Source organism: Solanum verrucosum, unplaced genomic scaffold (genome assembly GCF_900185275.1).
Source record: "Solanum verrucosum unplaced genomic scaffold, falcon-dt-bn FXZP01000257.1, whole genome shotgun sequence".
Classification (NCBI taxonomy): Eukaryota; Viridiplantae; Streptophyta; class Magnoliopsida; order Solanales; family Solanaceae; genus Solanum; species Solanum verrucosum.
In genome coordinates, this window is record NW_026020539.1 from 1,622,003 (window position 1) to 1,648,441 (window position 26,439).

The 26,439-nt window shown below is 36.5% G+C and overlaps 1 pseudogene; it reads left to right on the plus strand.

The window, feature by feature from the left end:
* Nucleotides 1-8,686: 8,686 nt before the first annotated feature.
* Nucleotides 8,687-9,503, plus strand: LOC125809961 (40S ribosomal protein S2-4-like; annotated as a pseudogene).
* The last annotated feature ends 16,936 nt before the right edge of the window (nt 9,504-26,439 follow it).

Below are 26,439 nucleotides of genomic sequence, written 5' to 3' on the forward strand. Positions count from 1 at the left end.
GTATAAAGAATTAGCCAACTAACACAAAAGTCCCACTTGGGCCGTCAAGGCCACTATGATCTCTATAGTGAAACTGAAAGCATGTATATATCAATGCAATACATCAAACAGCTAACAAGTAGCAGCAAACCAACAAACTAGGCCAGCATGGCCATAACGTAGTTGTACACCCCCACACACTAGTCTATAAGCCTCTAAGAGTAGTAATGATTGGCGGGACAGGGCCCCAGCCTACCCATACAAATATATACAACAAAAGTTAACAAACCTCCCAACTTTGGCAGCTCCGGAGGAAAGGGGCTAGTCAACCAGATAGAAGTCAATCCTGCTATTGCGGAGGTCTACTGGGTCATCTGTCAAGTCCTGCATACAGGAATGCAGCGGCCCCAAGCAATGAGGTGTCAGTACAAAATAATGTATAGAGCTTGAAAGGCTATAAACTAAATGAGTAAGTTTCATAATATACCAAAAGCAATTAGGTAAGGATATCAAAATTTAGATAAGCATGCTAACCCACTACTGAATCTAAAAAATATAATAATGATCAAATAGCAACCTAACCAAGCCATCATACGCTCGGTAGGTATAAACAACATACCACTTACCTAGGCCCCATAAGCCCAGAAGGTGCCAAATCAAACTACATAACCCTATCGGTAGCCCCTTGTCTTTGTAAGAAGTCACATAACGTTTTTTGGCAATGATATAGCTCCATAGGTAGCGCATAGCCCTCTTAGGAAACATTATAGCTTTGTGGGCTGCACGTAGCCCTCTTTTGCATCACATAGCCCTGTAGGCAACACATAGCCCTCTATGGCGTCAAAAATGCCTCATAGGCAACACATAACATTTTTGGCATCAATATAGCCCCGTGGGTAACACATAGCCCTCTTAGGCAATAACATAGTCCTATTAGACAACAACAAAGCCCCATAGGCAGTTCATAGCTCAGCAGCTAACCACAATAGCCCCAAGGGCGACAACAAACAATTGAATAAGCTAATGGTGAGCAATTTAGCTATAAACAATATATATATATATACTTTCCAAGTTGTTCCTAACTCAAAGACGTTCTTAACAGATTATGAGTCCCTATAATGAGGGTTTATAACCACTCAATTAGCCAACCATTCACAATTAGATCTACAAGATCACCATCATTAACTATCCTATTATATCACTCCCAAGCTCTAAGGAAATATGTTGAACGAAGGGAATATCCTTAACATACCTATTACTTTATAATTTATGCTGAAAATACCTATGTCCGCACCACTACAACACTTAAAAAAAGGTAAAATCAATCAGTAATTAAGGACAAGAATTACTACTACAATCGATATGGATTCCTATCATAAATTACTATCTAAGACCTAAGGTATCCATAAACTAATAAAAGATGGTTCCTACCTTTCTTTACACGCCCAGAACACTTAAATAAAATCAAACCACTGAAAAAACTCTGTTGCGACAGCCTCCACGGAGCTACACCGATCAATTCACCCTGAAAACTATACCAAAACGACGAGCTCGCGAAGTAGGGAATTTTTTTATAAGGATCCAAGAAGAGATTATGAACACAGAAGGATGATTTGGGGAGAATTTCACTGATTTTCATGGGTTTCTTACGAATTTGAATGAAGAAAAATGAAGAAGATGCTATCTTATAAGCTTCTACCGACTTAGGGGACCCACCTCACGTGTTTGCTTGCGCAGTCTCACAAAAACGCGAATATTTCTCTATTCTGAAGTCCTATGAACAAACCGTTTGATGCATTGGAAACTAGACTCGTAGAAATTTTATTTAATAGGTCTTGGGACCCATAAATCTTTATATATTTTGTGACTTATCTTACTTCAAAAATTGAGATACAGACCTTGAACACTTAAAATATGACATGCCGCATCATTCTTAATGTATTAATCACCCTCTTTGTCTTTCCACGAAGTACGAGTTAATTTAGACGTTTTTGATAAGTCGGGGTGTTACAAGAACAAGGAAGAAGGTGGGGCTAAGGTTCAAGAAGCTTTCACACTAATTTCATTGAGATTTATATCTAAGGTATGGTAGTCCTTCATCCATGGATAGCTTTCATCCGTGGAGCCCCTCAAACTTTAAATTTCAATGTTAGAAATCCCTAAAAGCTAGGGTTTTGACTCTAAGTCATAGGTTCTTTCCAAAAATGATTTTAATAATTGAATTAATTTATAATATGATTGAATTGATGATTTATGATGGTTTTATATTGAAACCTCCAAGAACTCATGAAATTCGTGATTTCTCCCATTATGATCTTGTGATGTGGGTTTGTTGATTATAGAAGAATGTTATGAGATTATGCTTATAGTAATTGAGCTATTTGAATTATCTTATCATCCATGTCTAATGTAGTAATTCTAGATATGTTGGTGGAATATGATCTATGGTCCTTGAAGGGAAAAGTATGTGAATTATGCATGATTGTGGGATTTATGTATATGCTTTATGAACACTTTGAGAGTAAGGTGAACATGATTATGATCTAATTGTTGTGTTGTTGAAAGGTTATTCTCATATACACACTTATGCATTAATATGACATAATGTGAAAGGCTTTCTCACAATATGATGATTCTAAGATAGAAAGGATATTCTCACCTATTGAATCTATGAGCTATCTTATGAATTATGTTGAATTGAGTGTCAAGGCATTCTTCCATAAATATGAACTTAAGTGAAGACTAAATATGAATCTGTGGGAAGTAATGCCACCGATTGGGTATTGAATATCATATGGAAGCGTTTACACAAGTTGAGTTCGGCTTCCAATGGGACCTTCTACACTAGTTGAGTACGGGTTCCCAAAGTATGTATCTCATGAGATGGAGGCCTTCTACCAAAGTTGAGTCTGGGTTTCTAGTAACAATCTCCTTATCCCATAACTACGTGCTCCCATAGGATATTTAGCTAGTGGATCCACCTAAAAGCAAATAAACCATGGTCTTACCTTAGACAAGTAGGACAACCCTTTTCGGTGTGGGTAACATCGGATTCCATGTTAAGCTCACATGGTCTATGTCGATTAAGGCTTATTCCCACTATAACATATGAACTATGAACAAGAACATGAATTATGAACTATGGCTACTCAAGAAGCTTTACTTATTATGGGTGAGATTATGGGATCTTATTCATGCATTGCACAAGTATGCTTTGAGGGTACTCATGATATGTTTCTCCTATGATATGATGATCTATGAGTTAATTATGCTTATGACTTGTGTTGTTCCACTATCTTCAAAATGATGATTTAACTTAGTAAATTGCATGCATTCAACTAAAATGTCCATTTTAGCATGTTTTCAAGGTTTTTATGCATGGCTATGATACTTAGTGCATTTTTGTACTAACCATATTTTCCTACATTTTTCCCAAGTGTAGCATCTGGTTCTCAAGTTGGTCCCCATTGTGGCTAAAGCTTGGATTTGTTCCTTTCTCCTTGCTTGTGGTGAGTCCTCATGATTCGAGGATGGATATTATCATTGTAGTTCCTTTTCTTGTGTTTCCATTTTGGGTTATATTGTAAGGGTTGTGACCCTATTTTGATTCAAGTTTTGTAATAGATGGCTAATTAAGACTAGTCTAGACTTCCCCTTTTCTTTATGATAATTTTGGACATGAAATGCGTTTTTACTCTTTATTTTTCTAATGCTTTATGTTATGATATGCTAAGTGGCTTACATGTTGCCTTTCGGGGTTCTATGTGCCATGTTACATCTAGGGGGTACCCTTGGGTCGTGACACATTACCATTGTTTGCGTACATTGTGTTACCTACTACTAGAACACAACAACAAAAACAAATGTAAGTTTTCTCAACTACTAGTAGATGAACATACAAATTAATTCATAAATTTAATTCTTAGTTACTACTCCCCGGCAGTGATGTCATTTTTTATAATGCTTAAACTACTCTTTAAAATAAATCTAAAGAGTAAGTGATCATTGTTAATATAAAGTACCCAACTAAGAGTCGGGATCGAATTCGACAAGGACTAGTCTAAGGTTAAGAATCTAAGAAATGAATTAAAATGTAACTAATCTAAAGTAGCAATGAGGAAATTGGGTGGATCATTCCACCAAAAATTATCATATAATGTCAATATCAAGTATGAGTGACAAACTTAACAAAATGGAGTTTGGACACTAGTAATCAAATCTAGGAGTGTAGGGGTGTGTATTGATGCCAATTAGAGGTATAATTGCATTGCTCGGTAATGCTTAACAACCATGGATAAGATAGGATTAAGTTGGCCACCTTAACCCCTAAATTAATCACCTAATAACATCCTAAATCCATGGTCAACAACAACAATATAGAGTAATACAACATACACATTAATTTAAATCAATACCCAACCCCATAATAAACCCCTAGAGATTGGGGTTTTAGCCACCCATCATAAAAAAGTCAGGGATGACACCTTTCATGAGAGCAGCCAAGCATGTGATGAAATTCAATGATTAAAATCAACACCCACTTTGATTCACTCACTAATTGTCAATTGCAAGAGCATTATTCAAAACCTCAATTGAAGAACAATTCCCAAGAGTTTTTCTCTCTAAGAGTTCTAAAAATAAAATAAAAATGATAAGAGATAAGATATATCACTTTCTCTCTCTTCCCAACTATTTATACTTTTCAAAAAGGCAAGTATAGGGACGTTCTGCATTTTTGGAAATGCAACGCCCCCAATCATAGGGATGTCAGTACATATACAACATATAATGGTATGTAAAGAAGGCAAAATAACAAGTAACCAATAGATAGCATAAGATAAAGAATCAGTAAGGTACTCAACTGAGATATACATGTACTAAGACGTAAGTATCTTGAGGAATTATAAGTCATGCACTAACACCATATGATCATTTTCCAAGTGTCTTATGGTTGTTCATTATCGTGTGGTCAAGTAAAAAATTATACACTTGGGCTACTATGCTTTACATCGTGAACAAATTAATAAATAAGGATAAAAGACCATTTTTGCTTACACTTGTAGAATAATGTATATTACAGTCTTTTCTTTACTCTTATTGAATTAATAATCTTTGTAAGGCATATAAATGACCAACTGATCAGTGGTAAAAGAAGATGACCCATGCTAGGCATTTTGACTCCTGGATGTTATCCTCATACATATACAAAAATGAGGATTAGCCCATGCTAGGCATTATAACCCTTGAGCTACCACCCGTAATTATATCAACTAGGATTGGCCCATGCTAGGTATTTTAACCCCTGAGCTACCACCGAAAAATATAGAGGTTTGCTTTCGGAATCGACCTGTGTGTAGCTTTCAACCCTAGGCTACCACTTGTAATTATACTGACTTTCTTTACATCATTTATTTAATCTTTTAGATTGTCCATAAATCTTTTGAGCTTTGGGATATAGACCAGTGAATAAAATACTTGAGGCACAGAAATAATTGTAACATCAATGTAATAATACTTAGGAACTTATATGACAGAATGAATCTTATTTGGGCTAAAACATATTTAGAAATGCTCCATGAATACATGTGATAAGTGAGAACAAGAGGACATGTAGAAAATGAGCCATTAAATTGTTTAACAAATGAGCAAGTGATTCTACTTAGTACATGGTTCATTTAAAACAAATTTGGACATCCCAAATGGAGGCATACAGACATTTAAAATAGAGATTATAACTCCTCAAATTGAGAGGTAAGGGCTCTCTCTATAAGGTGCTATGATAATTAAATACTAAGTAAATGATATCAATTGAAAGGGTCATTAACACAATAACTAATGAGGCACATAGGAAGATTCAAATTAGGGATAAGTGCACATTCCAAGTAAGGACATATAAGTTGTAAATTGAAATGTGTGAATATGCAAGAAAATGAAGTATATGATCAACTAGACAATTGAATCCATTTGACAGTATATAGTCAGATTGTGTATCCAACTTATGAAAACTTATAACATGTGTAATCTAGGATCTTATTGACTCATATAACAGAGACTGTGACAAAGGTTCGTGTCTTAGCGGCAAAAGAGATTGTGTAGCCATACATACCTTATTTTTGGGCCAATACAACTACAACCGCTCAACCTTTCTTTTAAGGTGTTAATCTGCAATATAAGTACATCATAAACCTAATAGTAGCAGCTAATCACAATGTGGTCCTGAAATAATAGTGAAACACTTGATGTGAATCAAGCATGTATAGTGCTTAAATAAATGGTATATCACCACACCCTGCATTTCCACCTCAATAAAACTTCATACAATCATCTTATTAGGTCACCCAAATTCTCCCAATAATATACATATAAAACAGCCGAGAAACAGTCCCAAAATCCTTCAACGGAATAGAGAAATTATTGAACTTATTGTTGGAGAATAAAGAAAGAAGAAACAATGTATAAGAAGATAAAAGAAGAGTTGCAGAGAACTTTCACATTATATTTCTGATATTTTAAATAAAATACATAGGACACTTTAAATAGAAATTAAGGCTCAACCACGTAAGAGAAACATGACCCACTAACTTAACCACAATCTTATCCACTAAGCTAAATATTAGCAGCTAACAACAGATATGATTTGACTCAACTAGGACTCCTAAAAAATGTGTTACTCTGTCAACTAAATAGGAACCTCCAACAATGTTTGAATCAATATTTAACACTCCCCCTTGATTCAAATTACAAACTCCAAGTTTCTGCCTGAATTGATCATGCTTGGCATGTGGGAGGGCCTTGGTGAGAACATTTTCAATTTGATCCCTTGTACCGCAAAACTTCAAATCTATATCAACTCTTGATGTGTGGTCACAAATGAAATGATAGTGGATGTCTATGTGCTTTGTGTTGCTGTGAAAAGCCAGATTCTTTGTCATTGCAATTGTTGCCTTGTTATCGCAAAATATTTTTATCACACCCTCTAGCCGATAGAAAACATCAACTAACATTCTTCGTAACCATAAGGCTTGACAAACTACTAAAGTTACAGCGACATATTCTGCTTCTGATGATGATAATGCAACCACATCCTTCTTCTTTGAGCTCCAATAGATTGCTCAAGATCCTAAATTGAACACATTTCCAGAAGTACTCTTTTTGTTATCTATACTTCTTGCCCAATTACTATCACTGTATCTTGTCAAGCTGAAATTGCATCTTTGGATTACCAAATCCCGAAGTCAATTGTCCCAGCAACATAATGCAAAACTCTTTTGGCAGCACCAAGATGTTGCTTGATAGGACTATGCATATACCTAGACAACATACTAACAGAAAACATAATTTCAGGACGAGTATTTGTTAGGTAGTTCAAACCAATCAAGCTTCTGTAGTGACTAGAATCAGGGAGATATGTGTCATCTTCAAGCTGAAATTTTTCATTTGCATTCATGGGTGTGGCAGCCGTTTTACAATTTTGCATACTGCACTTGAACAGGAGGTATTTTGCATACTTCGTTTGAGAAACAAAAATACCAACTTCTACTTGTTTCACTTGAAGACCAAGAAAGTATTGCAAAATACCTAAATCTGAAATTTCAAACTCCTTCATCATGCAAGATTTAAATTCAGCAACTAAAGTTTCACATGACCCCATACAGATCATGTCATCCACATAGAGACAAACTACTAGAAAATCACTTGTACCTTGTTTATTTACATACAACATTGGCTCATTCTCGCTTTTTTCAAATCCATTCCTTAGGAAGTATGAGTCAATTTTGTTGTACCATGCCTGTGGCACATAATTTTGCCCATAAAGAACATTCTTGAGCTTGTATAATTTTCTCTCATTGCCACTAACACCAAAACCCTCGGGTTGGGAATCATAAACTTCCTCTTCAAAATCCCCATTTAAGAATGCAAATTTAACATCAAATTGATAAATGGGCAATCTCAGTTTAGCAGCCAAAGATAAGAGTATTCTCACCAACAGGTGAAAACGTCTCACCGTAATCAGTACCTTGATGTTGTGCATATCCTTTAGCTACAAGCCTTGCTTTGTATCGTTGTATGCTCCCATCTGCGTGACGCTTGATTTTAAACATCCATTTTAGTCCAATGGGTTCCTTTCCTTCCGGTAGATTCACCAATTACCATGTTTGATTCTGCTCAATTGCTTGCATCTCTTCTATCATTTAATTTTTCCATGCCTGACTTTCTACAGGTTCCTTGAAACAACTGGGTTCAGTAATATAAAAAGCAAAAGAATAATTTTCATAAATCTCCTTTAACGATCTAAATTTCGTTGGTGGAGTTTCACTGAAAGAATCACTTGAAGAAGAACTGATGCCACTTCCTTGGGGGTTAAGCTATGACCACTTGCTGGAGCAGAGGTTCTTGATTGATGAGTAGCACGGCTATTAGTTATTGGAGAAAAGTTGGATGCGTTCCCTGGAACAGAAACTACTGCAGGTTCTTGCTCAAAAGCTTCATCAATAGGCGATAATTTAATATTTGAAATAACATTCTCAGAATCAAAGTTCTAGCTAGCATCTTCATTAAACATAACATTTCTACTGATCAAAAAATTTCCACTCAATGGATTATATAGCTTAGAAGCTTTGATTGTGTGCTATATCCAACAAAGATACATTTTTTTTCATCACACACTCTTTCTAAACCCTAGCTATAAACCTAATAACTTACAATCATGGCATAGAGAGGAGGATTCAGTCATGGATTTGGCAGACATGGTGGTAGAGGTGGAGAACATGGTAGAAGAGGCCATGACGGCCGTCGTCCATGCCGTAAAGCATAGGAGGAGAAATGGGTTCCAGTGACAAAGCTAGGAAGGCTTGTGAAAGATGGCAAAATCATGTCACTTGAGCAAATCCACTTCACTCACTCCCAATCAAGGAGTTTCAAATCATTGATACTCTTATCGGATGATCTCTCAAGGATGAGGTGATGAAAATCATGCCGGTTTCGAAGCAGACCCGTGCCGGACATAGAACCAGGTTCAAGGCGTTTGTTATTGTAGGTGACAGGAATGGTCACGTTGGTTTGGGTGTTAAGTGCTCGAAGGAAGTTGCCAGTGCTATTCGTGGAGCATTTATATTTGCTAAGCTATCAGTGAGGAGAGTTTACTGGGGTAACAAGATTGGGAAGCCACATACTGTGACTTGCAGGGTTACAGGGAAATGTGGGTCAGTTACTGTGAGGATGGTGCCTCCCCCTCGTGGTGCTGGTACTGTTGCTGCTCGTGTCCCAAGAAGGTCCTTCAGTTTGCTGGTATTGAAGATGTCTTCACATCTTCTCGTGGATCCACCAAAACCCTTGGAAACTTTGTTAAGGAGACATTTGATTGTTTAATGAAGACTTACGGGTTCCTGACCCCAAATTTTTGGAAAGAAGCTCGCTTCACCAAATCTCCATTCCAAGATTACTTTGATATCTTGGCAAAACCTTCCAATAAGGTTATTGTCTACGCCTCCAAAGAGGCAGCACCTGAGAGGTTTGAGGCTTGATTTATGTGCTCTGTTGTTCTCTTCTCTGATACCAACTTTGTTGGAGAATAAAGAAAGAAGAAACAGCGTATAAGAGGATAAAAGAAGAGTTGCAGAGAACTTTCACGTTATATTTATGATATTTTAAAGAAAATACATAGGACACTTTAAATAGGAATTAAGGCTAAACCACCTAAAAGAAAAATGACCCACAACCTTATCCACTAAGCTAAATATTAGCAACTAACAGCAGATATGCTTTGGCTCAACTAGGACTTCTAACAAACGTGTTATTATGCCAACTAATTAGGAACCTCTAACTACATTTGAATCAATATTCAACACTGCCCCTTGATTCAAAATTACAAACTCCAAGTTTCTGCCGGAACTGATCATGCTTAGCTTGTGGGAAGGCCTTGGTGAGATCATCTGCAATTTGATCCCTTGTACCGCAAAACTTCAACTCTTATGAGTTTTGAGCCTTGTCCGTGAATTCTTGCCTATTACACATAAACAATTATCCATCCCAACTTATATATATATGGACAAAATTGGGAAAGTAACCCTACCTTTGTTGGTGAATATTCTTATACTCTTGACTTCTAATTCTTGAAGAACTTAAACAATCCTTTAACTTGAACTAAAGAAGAGGATAAATCTCTTATAGGTTAAGGAAAAGTGGGACTGCTGGTTTTGATAGGGCTGCCCTACACTTGACTTGAAAAAAAAAAGATGAGACTTTAAGAACCCGAGAGGGATATAGTAGCGGTTGTTTGAAGGTCAAGAGAGAGCTTGAGAGAGAATTGATAGAATCTTAAATTTTTAATTTAGAATGAAGAAAAATATCAGCTAATCTTGATCGTATAAGGGCCCTCTTTCGCCGACTTTTGTTGATCATTTTAGACACCGATTTGGTCAAGTAGGTGATGCATCTACTTGGACTTTTTAAGTTGGTCAAAAAGTCTAAGTAGGTGATGCACCTACTTCTTGGTCTTTTATTTTGTTCCATGTATTATAAGTAGGTAATGCACCTGCTGGCATAATAAAGTCAAGCAAGCAACTCACTTATTTTATTTCATTTCCAACTCTTAATTTCTTTACTTAACACCTATATACACTTGAACACTTTGATATTTGAGCTCAAATACCACCTTACTATCTCGAGTGTAAATACTTTCATCCGAAGTTAACTTAGTAATATACGTGTTAAAAAGTATGGGGTAATACAAATAAATTTTTCATTATGTGAATTCTTTACTTTTGGGCTGAAATCTCATGTGTATAGCATACATAGTTTTTGTCAGAATGCTTTGAACTGAATTTATATTGTTGTGAGGATATGTGTTGCCAATGAGTGGAGTTTTTATTCTTGAATGTGCGCTTGTGTTGCTTGACAATTATCAATGATAAACGGGGTAATGTCCTTTGTAAGGAAAATCGTCTAGTTAGTTTAAAATTGCTTTGTGTATCTTTTGGGGAAATCTGAGAACATGTTGGATAAATTTGTCAAATGTATGGATTGAAAAGGAGCCTTTTTGGTCAAAAGGGTCACTATGGAGCATTCACGTTGAATGGATGTTACCCTGCATTTCATAGGTGGGGTGCCGGTTGAGTTAGGAATTTATTTTCACAGACTCGTATCAATGTTACACTTGCAAGATGCAGATCTTCATCGATGAAATGTCGATGTAATTCCAATAAGCTTAAAATATTTACAGGCTACTAATTTTAACTGATAGTGATCTATTTTTCCATCTGCAAACCACATTCTGATGTCAGTGCATCTAAATTCGAAAATTTTGAGATTCTCTTACAGCCTAGTTCTTTTTATTTTCGTTTACTTCATATAGTTAGTTATTTTATCTCCTAAGGAAAAATACAAAAAAATGTTGTTTGTTTTGTGTTGTCTCACACTCTTTTTGTAAACCATGACATCTCGCATGAGCCATTCCTATAGGTAGACTGCTAGCCCTCTTCCTCTTTCCAAGGCAAGAACAAGAACAAAGCTCCTCAAAACACTGTTAGTGAGAAAGAGTGAATCTGCTTTTCTGTAAAGGGAATGAAAGAGTACTACACTCTATTCAAGACTACCTAGACCTACACGCCATAGAAGAAGTTCAACTTGGCTGGTTTGGGGGAGGAATTCCCTAATATAGTCTAGTAGCTCATGGATAGGGACTGGTTTCCTATAGTTGATGTCTCGTTAGGATTTTTCCCTTAGTTGGTATTCGAGTTCTATGCCTTTTATCAAGCGAGGCAAGATCCAATGGGCCACTATGTACCACTTGAGAAGTTTGCTAACTCTCTCTCTCTATCATGATGTAGGGTTTAGATTATGACATAACTTTGGCAGCCATCAACTCCCTTTTCTAGGCTGAGCAAATCATTGAAGGTCTATATTCGCACAGAAAATTGCCACCAAATGAAGTCAACTCCAATAGGTATATAATACAACTGTTGTGGACCAACCGTCCTAGGACTCTGTGGAAGGAGAGATTTCTCGTGAAGACCTTAACTTTGAAGCCAAATTATGGCTCAACTTTGTGTTTTCTGACCTCATTCCTTCAAAAATTGATCACAGGTGTATAAAGAGGCTACCATTGTTAATTCTTGCCTCATATAAAGAGGAAATCCCCCCAAAAGGGTATCTCAATGCCATTTAGGGTCTTGATCAACAAATTATAAGCTCAAGCAGGTATTCACTATTTTACTTTTGATATTTCTTCCCCAATTATTGGGGAGATTGATCTAGATTGAAATAGAGATGTAGAATCCCACAAAATGAAAAATAAAAAAATACAAGTTTTGGGGTCTTTTGAGAGAAGACATGACCAGTCACCAAGCCATGCTACTCTAAATGACCAAACTCATGTGGTGTTAGGAAATTCCTCAATTTGGGGGGGCACTATACTAGACTTCTCTCCACCATATTTTATTCCTAGTAAAAGTTCCTATCACAATTTTGTAGAAATAACCTATGTCAATGAGTGCAATGCTTAATAATATGGCAGAAAATATGATATAAGGTTTGGTGGATAACTTGAACAACTTGTGCAAATGAGTTGATATGGTGAAAGGTGTTGTCACCACTCTTTGGGCCAATATAAACATAATGAAGGGAAAAGCACCTATGACGTCAGCAAACATGTCCTTGCTTGAGGAGTCAATGAGATCACCAATGAGTACACTTGGGCCGGTAAATGCTTTGCCACAGTTAGAAGACGAATACAAGAATTTGCAGTGAGTTTTGAAGGTGTCATAGAGAACATCTCACATGTAAATGGGTGGAGCGGGGTCTAGCATGCCAAACGATCAGCCCAAGGATGACAATGAAGAAATAAGAAAAGTGATCAGGATGTTTTTTCCTTTTTATTTTTATTGTGCAAGCATTGATGGCAATCCTTATCTTTAGTTGTTGGTGCTGGTGGCTATTGTACCGTGTTGGATTGATATTTTTATTGCTTTCTGTTAATTTGTGTCCTTGTAGGGCTTTCGTACTTGTTTGGATAATACTTTTGAGCCCTTGTCAGACATGTTTGAATGTTTTAGGTTGTTGGTGGGCCTATTTTAATGTTTAAATTGTGCCATTGTTGGACTTGATCTTTTGTTACCTTGGTGTTGTTTTTAGCCATGTTGGTCCTATATTTACATTTTTTTACTACATGTGCTTGCTACTTGCATTTAGTTCCCTAGCTTGGCCTTGTTCTCTCAATGAACAGTGATCGCGCGATTTAATATAACCTTTGTGAATAGTAAATAATCTAATAAACTCCAAGGATTTTCTTCATACCATGATTCTTTCATAAGGATAAAAGTTTTCTTTTTCTTGATAATTGTTTTTGTGTGTCGAATCGGGATGACATACTTCTCGTAAGTGGGACGACCAAAAAATTTGTTGGCAAAGGAATTTTGAAAAAGTTTTTAGAAAAATAAGGGAAAAGTGAATTCCAATGCAATCTCTCATCATCACTTGTACATTTTTCATTTGGCTTTGTGATTTACAAGCGAATGTTGATTCATCTATTGTAGTTTTTCAAAAGTCATTCGAGTCAATTGATTTTCAGACTAGCTTGAGACCTTGTTGGTTCATGATCCCTTGTGAGGTGAGGTTCTGAATAATTCTTGTATATGCATATTCTCTAGAACATGCCCCAAAATGTGATTCAAGGTGAAATTCTTGATATGGCTTGGCATGTAAGAAAAACCTAGGCCTTTTTTGAATAGTCACTTTATCCAAATTCTCCTTCCTTTGACATTGATCTTAGTCAACTCCATTGAGCCTTAACAAATTTCTTTGGTGACTAGGTTGAATACTTTGTCCTTTTTAATCCTCTACTTTGGCACCCTCATCTCCCCAATTGCTAATGATGAAATTATAGGCTAAAAGCCTATGTTTGGGGAAGAAGAAAAGATTGAAAGTGTGATGTAGGAAAACGCTTATGTTTGGAGAAGTGTGCATTAAGAAATAAAAAAGGAATGAATTTAAGTGCTTAGAGTACCATAAGCTTCAATTGAAAAGTGTTTAGTGAACCCATGGATGAAAGATCTAAAAGAAGGAAAACAAAAAAACTTGGTGCGAGCTCATATTATTTACATGCCTCGTATGAAAACAAAAATGGGTGTTTGAATAAATGATTGCTGTCATGAATGGGATAAATAAGGTGAAAACAAGTTAATGATGTGAGTGTGTCATGACCCAAAGTATACCCTAGGTGTAACTTGACGTATTAAACCCCGAAAGGCCCTACACAAGTCAATTGGTGTACATCATAATAGAAATAAAGATTTCAAGAGTCAAATTCTTACATTATAAAAGAGTTTGATAAAGCGTAAGTTTAACATAGTCTCAACAAGCCATCTAAACATCAAAAGAAGTTATTGGGACATAACTCATACATCACGTACACATGTCTAAACACTAAAGTAAGGAAAGAAACATAAGTGGCATAGTCCTCGGAACATGCGGAATCACCAACTCTTGATCTTCGAATCATCAATGAGAACAACTAGCCACAAGTATGAGAGGTAGGAGCGTCGGACCCTACATTAGTGAAACAATGTAGGCACAAGTATGCATTAGTACATGAAATGTACCTAGTATAATAGAAATACATAAAAAGGTATGAAATCGTGCTAAAAATGACTTTATATGACATGCAATGAATAAGCTAAATCATAATATCAAAAGGTTAAAAAACATAAGTCATAATCATGGTCAATGTAAGCTTTAACATATTTAAAACATTTGTGAGATACTTTGAAAGTAACCTTAGTTCATTAATGTGAGAAGTTCACCATTAACCGACATAGACCATATGAGCTAAAACATGGAATCTGGTGTCTTACCCACACCTGAAGAGATGTCATTTCTTGCCAAGGCAACAGCCTTAAACTTCTAGCTTATGTGGATCACCTAGCTATACATCCTACGGGGGCACGTAGTTAGGGACAAGAAAATTGCTACTAGAGACCCGGCCTCTACTAACAGGAGATCCTCCATCTCAATATCCTCTCGGTACTAAGTAAAATCCCATAAAATACACATTAATCATAACCACTTCACTATCCATGGAAAGGCACAATTAAGCAATCCATCCAGGCTAAAGTCAATTAGGATAGCTTCTTAAATATTGACTCAACTTAGGTGAGAAAATCTTTTAACCTATTTAATCCTTATGTGATAAAACCTTTCACCATTATGATCATATAAGTATATGAGAAAATCTTTCACAACAACATTTACACTTTACTCTCAAAGCATCCTCAATTCAATTACATCAATTTCTTCTAAGCATGCATATCTTTATAAATTCATATATTCATAGTTCATAAGCTTCATCATGGGTTCATCATCAAATCATGGATCACTCATGGATTCATGTGATTTCAACTCAAAATCATGAAATCAATTCAATTCAAGCATCAAAAGATATAAATTAATCAATAAAATTATAATTGAAGAGATCACATGAGAATTGAATAAAACCTTAACTTTTGAATTGAGAATCTAACTTGTAAATTGGAAGATCTTGGGAACACTATAAAGGAAAGGACTCTATAGGTGAATACTAACATACCTTAATGATCAAATCCCAAAAGCTATGGTGAATTGGAGACCTTGAAGTGAGACCCTTCTTCTACTTCCTTAGCTCTAGAGAGAGAATTTTGGGGAAGAACTTGGAGGGAATTTGTGATTTTGTGGGAATAATTTAGAATAGGTAGCTTTAGGACTTAATTAGGCTATATATAGCTTAGAATAGGGGTTAAAATGACATAAGTTAGGTATCAAACACATAGGGGAAAGTTCAAAATGACCCTAACTTAAAAGTTGATGGGTCCTCTGTATGGACCCCTAAACAGGCCGTACAGATCTTCACTGTCCGTTTAGGGATCCATTTAGATGACCCCAAATCCTAGTAGCTCTAAACGGAAAGGCCACTAAGCCTAAATGGGTCAAGGACCCCTAAATGGAGAGTTTAGGGTTTTGTGAACGGTTCATGGTCCATTTTGGATTTGTGGACTTGTGTGTTAACCCACTTTGACCTTTCTCAGAGTCCGAGGTGTTACAATATCTCCCCCTTGGAAACACTCGTCCTCGAATGGAACTCAAGCTAGTATGAAAAGAGTAGGAGAGAAACTAACAACTCATCATGAATGCATTTTCATCAAAATACACATATCCGAGGAGGAAAATAACTCCAAGCTAAAAACATACTCAAACATCATTTCATTAAACATACTTGCATGCACATGGAAACATGGGAATGACTAAGACACATGAAACCAAAAGAATGAACCATGAAAAGCGAAATACTTCAAGCTAAAGTAGGATGGGAGGGAAAAAGATGAGGATATCGGGACATCATATCGGCCTCGGCCTCCCAAGTAGCACCCTCAACCTCTTGATTCCTCCACAACACTTTTACAAATGCAACTTCCATAGTTTATTCCTCAACCTTCAAACTTGCCAGTCTAAAATCTCTATCGAAACTTATTCATACGAAAGTCTTTTCTTTATACCAAGATTCTATAATGGTACAAATGTCGGATCTCCAACACACTTTTTCAAGGACACATGGAAAATCAGATGTACCGATGCTAAATCATTAGGCAAATCTAGTTCATAAGAAACCTTGTCAATTCGCCTCAATACTTTATAGGGACTAAGCTTCCCTTTCTTACCTAATCTCATGACACCCTTCATAGGTGAAATCTTCAAGTAAACCTAATCATCAACTTTAAACTCAAGATCTCTTCTTCTAACATTAAGTATTTTGTCGACTTGAGCCATTTTAAACCTTTCTCTAATAAGTTGAACTTTTTCCATGGTGACATGGACTAATTCGGGGCCTATCAAAGCAACCTCACCTACCTCAAGAAAACCTATAGGAGGTCTACACCTCTTACTATAAAGAGCCTCAATTGGAGTCACAGCAATACTTGAATGATAGTTATTATTATATGCAAACACAATCATAGGCAATTGATCATCCCAATTACTCTTGAAGTCAATCACATAACATCTCAACATATCTTCCAAAGTTTGAATACTATGCTATGCTTACCCATTGGTTTGAGAATGAAATGTCGTACTAAGTTTGACACGTATACTATGACCCTTTTGGAATGAGTTCCAAAATTGAAAAGTAAATTGGATACCATAATCAGAGATAATGGATAGGGGCACTCCATGCAACCTAATCATTTCCTTTAGATACAACTTTGCATAATCTTCCGCCGAATAATAAACCTTTACAGGAATGAAATAATTCGATTTCTTCATACAATCAACAATAACCCAAATCGAATCATGTTGTCGCTGGGTGTGGGGTAAACCAACAATAAAGTTCATATTCAAATCTTCTTATTTCTAAGTAGAAATACTAATATCTTGGGACAAATATCACTTCTTTTTCTGTTCAACTTTAACTTTTTGAAAATTAGGACACTTAGCCACAAATTCCGTAGTATCCCTCTCATCCCATTCCACCAATAAACCTCCCGCAAATCATGGTACATCTTGGTGGCTCTCGGGTGAATACAATACAGAGAACTATGGGCTTCTGGTCAAACTTGCTCTCTCAAGTCATCAATATTGGGAATGCATAAACAACCTTGATTTCAAAGCACACCATCCACCCCCCCGGGAAAAAGCCTCAACAGACTTTTTAAGCACCACTTCCTTTAACTCAACCAAGATCGAATCAAAGCCTTGCTTTGCTTTCGCATTCGACAAAAAAGATTATGTCGAACCATTATGAACAACTACACCACCCTCACTTGAATCAACCAACCAAACACCTAGTCAAACTAATATATGATCATCACTCATTAACAACCGACTTAAGGAATCGACTACCATATTGGCTTTGTCCAGGTGATAAAAGATACTCACCTCATAATCTTCTATCAACTCAAGTCACTTTCTTTGGTGAATATTCAATTCCCTTTGAGTGAAAACATATTTCAAACTCTTGTGGTTCGTGAACATGTCTACATGTAGACAATACAAATAATTCCTCCAAATTTTTAGAGTAAAAATAGTTGTTGCTAATTCCAAATCATAGGTAGGATAGTTCTTTTCATGCACTTTCAATTGCCTCGAAGTATAAGCAATGACTTTCCCATGCTGCATCAAAACACAACCAATACCAATCCATGAAGCGTCAGAATACACCACAGATTCAATTGATTCTTCTGGTAGTGTCAAAATAGGAGTTGAAGTGGGTTTATCCTTCAACTCTTGGGAACTTTTTTCACAAGCTTCCGACCATATGAATTTTACCTTTTTTTGACTCAATGTGGTCAAAGGAAAAGCAATAGAGGAAAATCCTTCCACAAACCTTCTATAATAACAGTCCAAATCCAAGAAACTCCATATATTCGAAACGGACAAAGGTCTAGGCAAATTCTTAACCGCCTTTATTTTCTTATAATCGACTTGAATACCTTCACCAGAGACAATATGACCAAGGAAAGCAGCATACCTCAACTAACACTCACACTTGTTGAACTTAGCATATACCTCATGATTGTTGAGAATTTGCAAAAACAAGCTCTACATGTTCATCCTCACTCCGTGACTAAATCAAAATATCATCAATAAACACAATCACAAACATATCAAGATATTACTTAAAGACCCTAGTCATCAAATCTATAAATGTCGCTAGAGCATAAGTCAAACCAAATTGCATTACCAAAACCTCATAATGACCATACCGAGTTCGAAAATCCATCTCCGGGATGTCACTCTCTTTCACCCTCATTTGGTGATAACCCGATAGGAGGTCGATCTTAGAGAAATAACTCACTCCTTGGAGTTGATCAAATAAATCATCAATCCTCAGAAAAGGGTACTTATTATTAATGGTAACCTTGTTCAATTGTTAGTATTCAATATACATGTGAAGTGAACCATCCTTCTTACGAACAAACAAAACTGGTGAGCCCCGTAGAGAGATACTCGGTCGGATGAAACCCTTATCCAAAAAATCTTTCAATTGCTCCTTTTATTCCTTAAGTTCTATTGGATCCATATGGTAAGGAGGAATATATATAAGTTGCATATCTGGGAGAAGGTCAATACCGAACTCTATTTCCCTTTAGGGAGGAACACCGAGTAAATAATCAGAAAATACTTTCAGGAACTCATTTACGATGGCGACTGACTCAAGAATGGGGGTTTTAGAATCTATATCCCTAAACCAAACAACATGATATATCCATCACTTAGAAATCATTTTTTAGCTTTTAGACAAGAAACAAACTGAACCTTAGGCATATAATTTCCCCTATTTCCACTCTAGGACGGGCTCATTAGGAAACTGAAACTTAACCACTCGGGTTCTATAATCAACATAAGCATAACAAGAATGGATTCAATCCATATCAAGAATTACATCAAAATCTAACATATCTACAGGATCAACATGAGTGACTCTATGGGAGAAGGAGAAGGAAAAATTTCTATAGACTCTCTTAGCTATAATAGATTTACCAATAGGAGTAGAGACAAAAAAAAAGTGTCTAACAACACATCTGGAGTAACATCAAACCTCATAGCCACATATGGCATCACAAAAAAGAAAGTATCACCAAGATCGAGCAAAAAATAAACGTCAAGATGGAAGACTTTCAACATATTGGTAACCACATCAGTAGAACCCTCTTGATCATGTCAAGTTTGGAGTGCATAGAATTGGTTTTGCTTTGGAGCACTTAAACCCGAACCACTAGGAAGAGCTTGTCTACCATCTCTTCCCGTAGTAGCAAGTGATGGGCAATCCCTTATCTTCCGACAACTCTTACAACAACCAAAGAAATCATCCATACCGCTAAGAATTTACCATCATGCTTCCTTCCACACTTAACAAAATTAGACAAAGAAGATCTACAACCATTTCCTCCCAAGTGTTCATTAACAGCAATATGGATGGGTGCACTAGGCCTATCTTAACGTTTCTCGTTTTCCACTTTCTTAGGCATAACCTTGGCATCATAAATAATTTTTCCACTCCTAGTAACTATCACCAAATAATGGCCATCTTTTTTTGGGTTTTGAAAAGTATTACTAGGAAATGTATCTTTGGCTCTTTGATTCATTTGAGTCTCCAAGTTCTTAAATATAGTAAATGAGAGCTCACTATTTGGATTAAGTTATACACATCACTCTTGATCTCTTCTACTCTGTTATATGTAATCTCGACCCTCTTGAGAACTCATTTAGCATATCCTCAATCTTTGAACTTGCTGGGTCACTCACACTTGCTTGGTTGTGAGCAGCATCAGATTTTTGTGGAGGCAAATAAATGTTTGAACTTCGATGATTGTACCTCTCATCTACTCTTGGTAGATCTTGCTCATGACACTACCTATCTCAGTCTCTCCATAGATCATCTCTATCTCTCCAACCTTAATTTTCCTCTCGGGGACGCCAATGACCTTGAGTGGTCTCTTGGTACCCCAGTCGAAAACCCAACCCTTGGTTCACGAAGTATTTGATATCCTCATCAAATGAGGAATAAGAAGAATCCTCTTCAATTGATGATGCACCATGTGATCTAATATTATTTACACTTTTTTCAGTCCCCATCATATACTTAGCTAAAAGCTCTACGTTCGTTATCTTTTTGTCCATTTGTTTATCCCGATCTTCTTCCTTCCTTCTCATCTCATTTTCCATGGTTGAAATTGCTATACCCAAATACCTTTCATTGTCCCTAGTTTGCTAAGAAATATTGGTCATCGCCATTTTATCAAGAGAAATATAAGCCAATTGATAAGTCAGGCTTATGAAAGAACCTTCAGTCAAGTTACTCACTACCGCTTGGATCAGGGCATCTAACGAACCATAGAAAATTTGTAGCAACACTCCATTTGACAATGCATGGTTTAAATACATAGGAACCTTCTTTTTAAACCTTAACCACACTTCATGCATAGCTTACCCTGGTAATTGTAGAAAATTATTTATTTCATCTCGCAATATAAGCATCCATGAGGGTGGGAAATATCTCTAAAGAAATGCAGTCTTTAGTTCAGCCCAAGATGTTATGGACCCTTGAGGTATTTCACTAATCCATGAAGTTTCTTCTCTGGTCAATGAGGAAGGAAACAAACTTAGCCAACTACATCCTTGACTAATGTTCCTCATTTTCTACGAAAGACATACATCCACAAAATTTTGTAGGTGTCGATTTGTATCTTCAACAACTTGCCCTTTCAATACACCTTTCATTTGAAGGAGCTGCAACATAAGACTTTTTACTTGGAAAACCGCATTCCCTACCGTAGGTGATAAGGAAATGGCTCTCGCAACACCTAGATCAATGGGCATATCACCTAAATCATTGACCAACCCAACCACACTCTCATTATCATCTGTGTGGCTCATCTTTCCCTATTTTCATAATCAACAACACAAAAAAGTAACAAGAACAAGAAAATGCACGAAAGTTTAAATTCAAAATCAACTAGAGATGATCATAAGACAATCTCTAGCAACAACGTCATTTTTTATGAACGCTTAAGTGTGTTTCATTTTAAGGGCATAGGCGGTCGTTTGCAAAACAATACCTAACTTTAAAGGTTAGGGTCTAGCAACAAGGATTGGCAGTCGGGATCACTCTCCAATTGATTTCTCAATCTAAGACAAACTAGCACACTGTACTCTCAACAAGCATATAAAAAGGGGGAATTTAGGGAACAACTATAAATTATCAATATCAAGTATCAAAAGCAAGGAATCAACAAAAATAGGTTCTACCGAGATTGGAAATAACTAGCGGTGTGTACATTTTGATGGGATTTTGACACAATAGACAAAGATTAATCAAAGCCAAATTGGTTAATACATGGATAGCATTTAGTCAGCTCGCTCATGCGGCACGTCGGTTCCTCCGTCTGTGTACTTCAGTGATTTTAAGTTTCAAAACTTTCAAACACAATTTTTCAAGGAATGTGTGTACACAAGAGAACTATGGACTAAAATTCCCTCAATTAGCATTAAAACATAACAATAATTCATGAATTTGAGTCTAATGAGTTGATAAGGACCAACTCATCAATTGGACTAACAATTACTTCTTCCGTCCAAATTTAATGATTCAAATAAGTCATTCATTGACTGTAATTATTTATATTATCTTTTAACTATATTGAATTTTTGGAAGAAATAAAATATCTTGAAGGATCCTTTCTTTATTAGTAGAACGAAGGGCTTAATAACGAGAGTGATTCTTTGAGGCAGTGTTCTACAAAATATTCTTGAGACTTCTGATATTACGTCTTTTACACAAGCCTTGAATGCTTCTTCTTAATAGTTTTCAAATATTTAAATTTTCTTTCAAAAAGTTGAAAGATTATATGTTCGAATATATGATCAAAATTAAATTATATGATTCTCGAAATTTAAATGGTGTCATATAAATTGAGACTTATAGAATATAATTCATGATCAAAATATAGTTGAAGTAGTAATTTGATAAAAAAAAAACATTTTATATTTGTCCATGACTTAAATTCTCCATTTACATTTTGATAAGAGTTCACATGCTTAGTACATTAGTATCCAGATGTATTGAGATACAGTAATGAAATACAATTTCTTTTTATGAAATATTTGCAGATGGCCTATAAGCAGGATCTAGAGGCAGTATGTATTGGTGCATTGACCAACATATCATCTTCATATGATATGCACTATTTTGCTTTACATCAGTTGGTATGCTTAAGTGTCACGACCTAATCCACCGAGCTGTGTAGGCATCTACTCTAACACCTAAGTAGCAGAACCCTTGAACCCAAATGATTGAAAACATGCGGAAAATTAAGAAAATTGGAAATAAAAGGAATTTCAAGAGGTTTTTATATAATAAAGAGTTTTAAATAACCCAAAGTCAAATTTACAAAGAATTAACACCCCCAAGGATCTAGTATAAACAGATACAAGAGCTTCTAAGATTACAATGTATAAAAAGCAGTAACTAAAGTCAGAACTCCCACCACAGGGGAGAAAGAGTAGAAGCTATTGGAGATTGTCTTCGTCTTTACCTATGAAACATCACTGACCCTGCAACCAAACTATGCTCAGAGGCATAGCAAGAGTAGTATCAGTACAAACACATGTACTGGTAGGTATCATCGGTCAACCTGATGGCCACCGCATAATATAAAGAAAACAACCAACAGAAAATATGCAATAAGGAAGTACACCCGCAACCTTTATCCTCCTACTTTTGCCATTCACAAATACCTTAAAACGTACTAACACTTGACTACAACCCCCTAGTCCATCACCCTTCTTTACTCCATTTCTTGATCGTAACTTAACCGCTTATTCTCGTAGTGGAGTTCTCGATTATAGCCACTACCAACCCAGCCAACCACTCACAATATACCCTCGATTCTTATTCATCACAATTCAACTCTTATCTATAGTGTATACCCTATCCAAGCTCGCTACCCATTTCGAATACAAATCCCCTTCCCAAGGTAGAGTCTAATTACTATTTAGATCATAACCACTACTCTACTCCTCATTATTTTAAGAACATAAACAGCCCCTCTAACCGTATTACATAAGAACACCTGGACCCTTGATCTCCTCTTACAAGACCACATACCCGTGGGCCCGCTCATTCGCAATCAATTCTAACGAATAGATATAAGCCCTTTAATTACAACACAGTAGACACACACATAAAAGATACATAGATCAGTTATTATTTTAGGAGCAACATACAGTTCCCAAATATCACTGACGGGTAAACAAGAACATAACAATCACAAGTGGTCCTCTCATGGGACCCACACCTAAACTGTTAGTTGTCAAAATGTGACACCCGATCAAATATATGTGTGTCGGTACGTGACACTCGGTCCTATATTGTAACGACTTGTTCCTGTCATTATAGAAATGCCAACGGGGGAAATTTGGGGCCGAAAAACTTTTTCGTAGTATTTAGTTTTTCCCAAACTAGTACAGATTTGGATGAAATTGGAGTCTTTAAAGTGTAGGGAAATCTGGTAACAACTGGGTGAGTTAATTATGATTTTTATTACATGAGTAGTTAAATAACTCGTTAACGAATCCGTACTACTTTACAGAATTGAATTCGGGCGAGTAGAACTCTCGTAATCGATCTTAGCGTAAAGGGTATTTTCTGAGCGTCTTTAGTTAGAGGTGTGTTGTGATATGGAGATTTTGAAACTCTTTAAATAGCTCATTGCTTCATGCAACCCGCCTTAGCGGGGATTTTGGTTGCTTTGGCGGGTCCACTGTAGTGGGGTGGTGGCCGTTGTGGCGGGCCAGACGCGACTTAAAGTCGTAAATAAACCCCTAAACAACCTTATTTGGTACTTTTTATTTTAGAGCTAAGGAATGAACCACAGGCGAATCCTACTCATTTTTCACCATTCTTGAGACTAAAGGTAAGTTTTTCACTCCCCGAATCCATTTTTTGATCAATAGAATGTAATAGAATGGGTGGATATTGATGGGGAAGGGTTTGTTATAGATTCTATGTTGGAAATAACCCTAATTTGGATAATTGGGATCATGGGTTTGATCTAGGGTTCATAGAATCGTTAGTAATTCGGTAATTATTGATTTTTTATTGATTCCCATATTATATTGATTATTTGTAGACCAAGAACAAGTAAAATGAATCTGTAAAGAGAAAGATCAAGTTTCTTAGGGTTTCAAGCTTGTTTTGATGTAGGTGATGGTTGTGATTCTATGATTGTGTGATGTATGTTTGTCCTTGCTTCATTATGATACATGTATGTATATGAATGTTGCATTATTGATCACACTTGTTGTAAATGAGATAGATTAATGATGTTTACCATGAAATCAAGACTTAATTGTATGATCTTGAGGATATACTTGTGATTGTAATTGTGATGTGTTGAATGGATCGATTGCCACGTTTCAGCATAACTAACTTGGATCGGTTACCACGTTCTGGCATAATTATGGGATTGGTTTGAACGTTCTGGCATAATCATTGGATCGGGTACCACGTTCCGGTATGCTAACTGTTTGGGTTTAGGTTTGAGTTCCTTGAGAGGACCAATGATTTGATATAATTATGTATCTTGAAAATGTGAAGTTGTTCATTGTTCGTATATGTTGATGATATTGTAGATGTTTGATATGTGCATGTGATTATATTGTTGTATTAACTTATGTATTTTGCACTTAGTTGGATAGCCGCGTGATCCTACTAGTACACTGTGGTTGTGTACTGATACTTCACTTGCTCTTATTTTTGTTGAGTACAGGGTAACTTCAAGTGGCTATTGACAAACCTTACTTAGGAGATCAGTGATTGTTTGAATTCAAGGGTGAGCCAATTCTTCCGGGCTTAGACTATGTTCCAGTTAGTTGATTAGTTCATTAGATTGTGGTTGCACCATTTCTTGTTTAAACTTGGTGAACTTTAGATGTTTTGGTACATTGACTTTCAGGTTTTAGGTTGTTTCTTCCGCATTATTTAGTTCGTTGTTAGACTTTTGTTGGATTTTATAGGAACTCCCAATTTATTTCCTTAGTATTCAACTTGCTTCCGTAACTTAAATGCCTTAGTTTTGGTTTAGTTTCTTGGTTTGAGTTGTAGTAGTGGTTCTCCCACCGGAGAGTTAGTGTGGGTGTCAATCACGATGGTCTAAGTCGTGACAAAATTGGTATCATAGCCTAGGTTTGTTGATCTCGATGTATAAAAACAAGTCTAGTAGAGTCTCGTGGAACGTTACCCGGACGCATTTACTTTTCTTCGAGAGGCTATAGGACTTTAGGAAATCTCTCTATTTTCTCTTGTCTCCTTTCGTGCTATGACTTTATTCCAATTGGTATCTGGCGATTAAAATTGGTATCTAACCTCCTTCACTCTTCTGTCCACAAATGGTTAACACTAGATTCAACGGAGTCAGACCCATAGCTCCCGTCAATGCTCCAACTGAGGAATTTACAGCGAGAGGCCGTGGTTGAGGTAGGGGTAGAGGAAGAGCTAAGGGTAGAGGTCGTGAAAGAGTAGTGTCTGCTGGGAATGGAGCTCATTTTGAGAATGCTCCTGTGAATGTGAACCCTCTTGCGCATCATGAAAAGATTGAAGAGGAGAATGCTGATGTTGGGAATGTTGAGGATGTGGGACAAGAGGAAGAGGTGCAGTCTGAGACTACCGATGTTCCTCCCATAGACTCAGTGTTAGCTCGACAGATCATGTCATTCTTGAAAGGTTTGGTTGGTCCTGGAGTTCTTCCTTCTGCTCAAGCAACTCAAGCTCCTACTAATCGTCATGTTGCTAGCACTGCGCCCAGGTGGGTGGAACGAAAGTTAACGATGCTTTTTTTCCTCCTTTGTTGGGTTCTGTTATTACTGGGAATGAGCATGAAATGTTGACTATGTTTTTAAAACTAAAGTCTCATATGTTTCTTGGTTCTGAGAATGAGG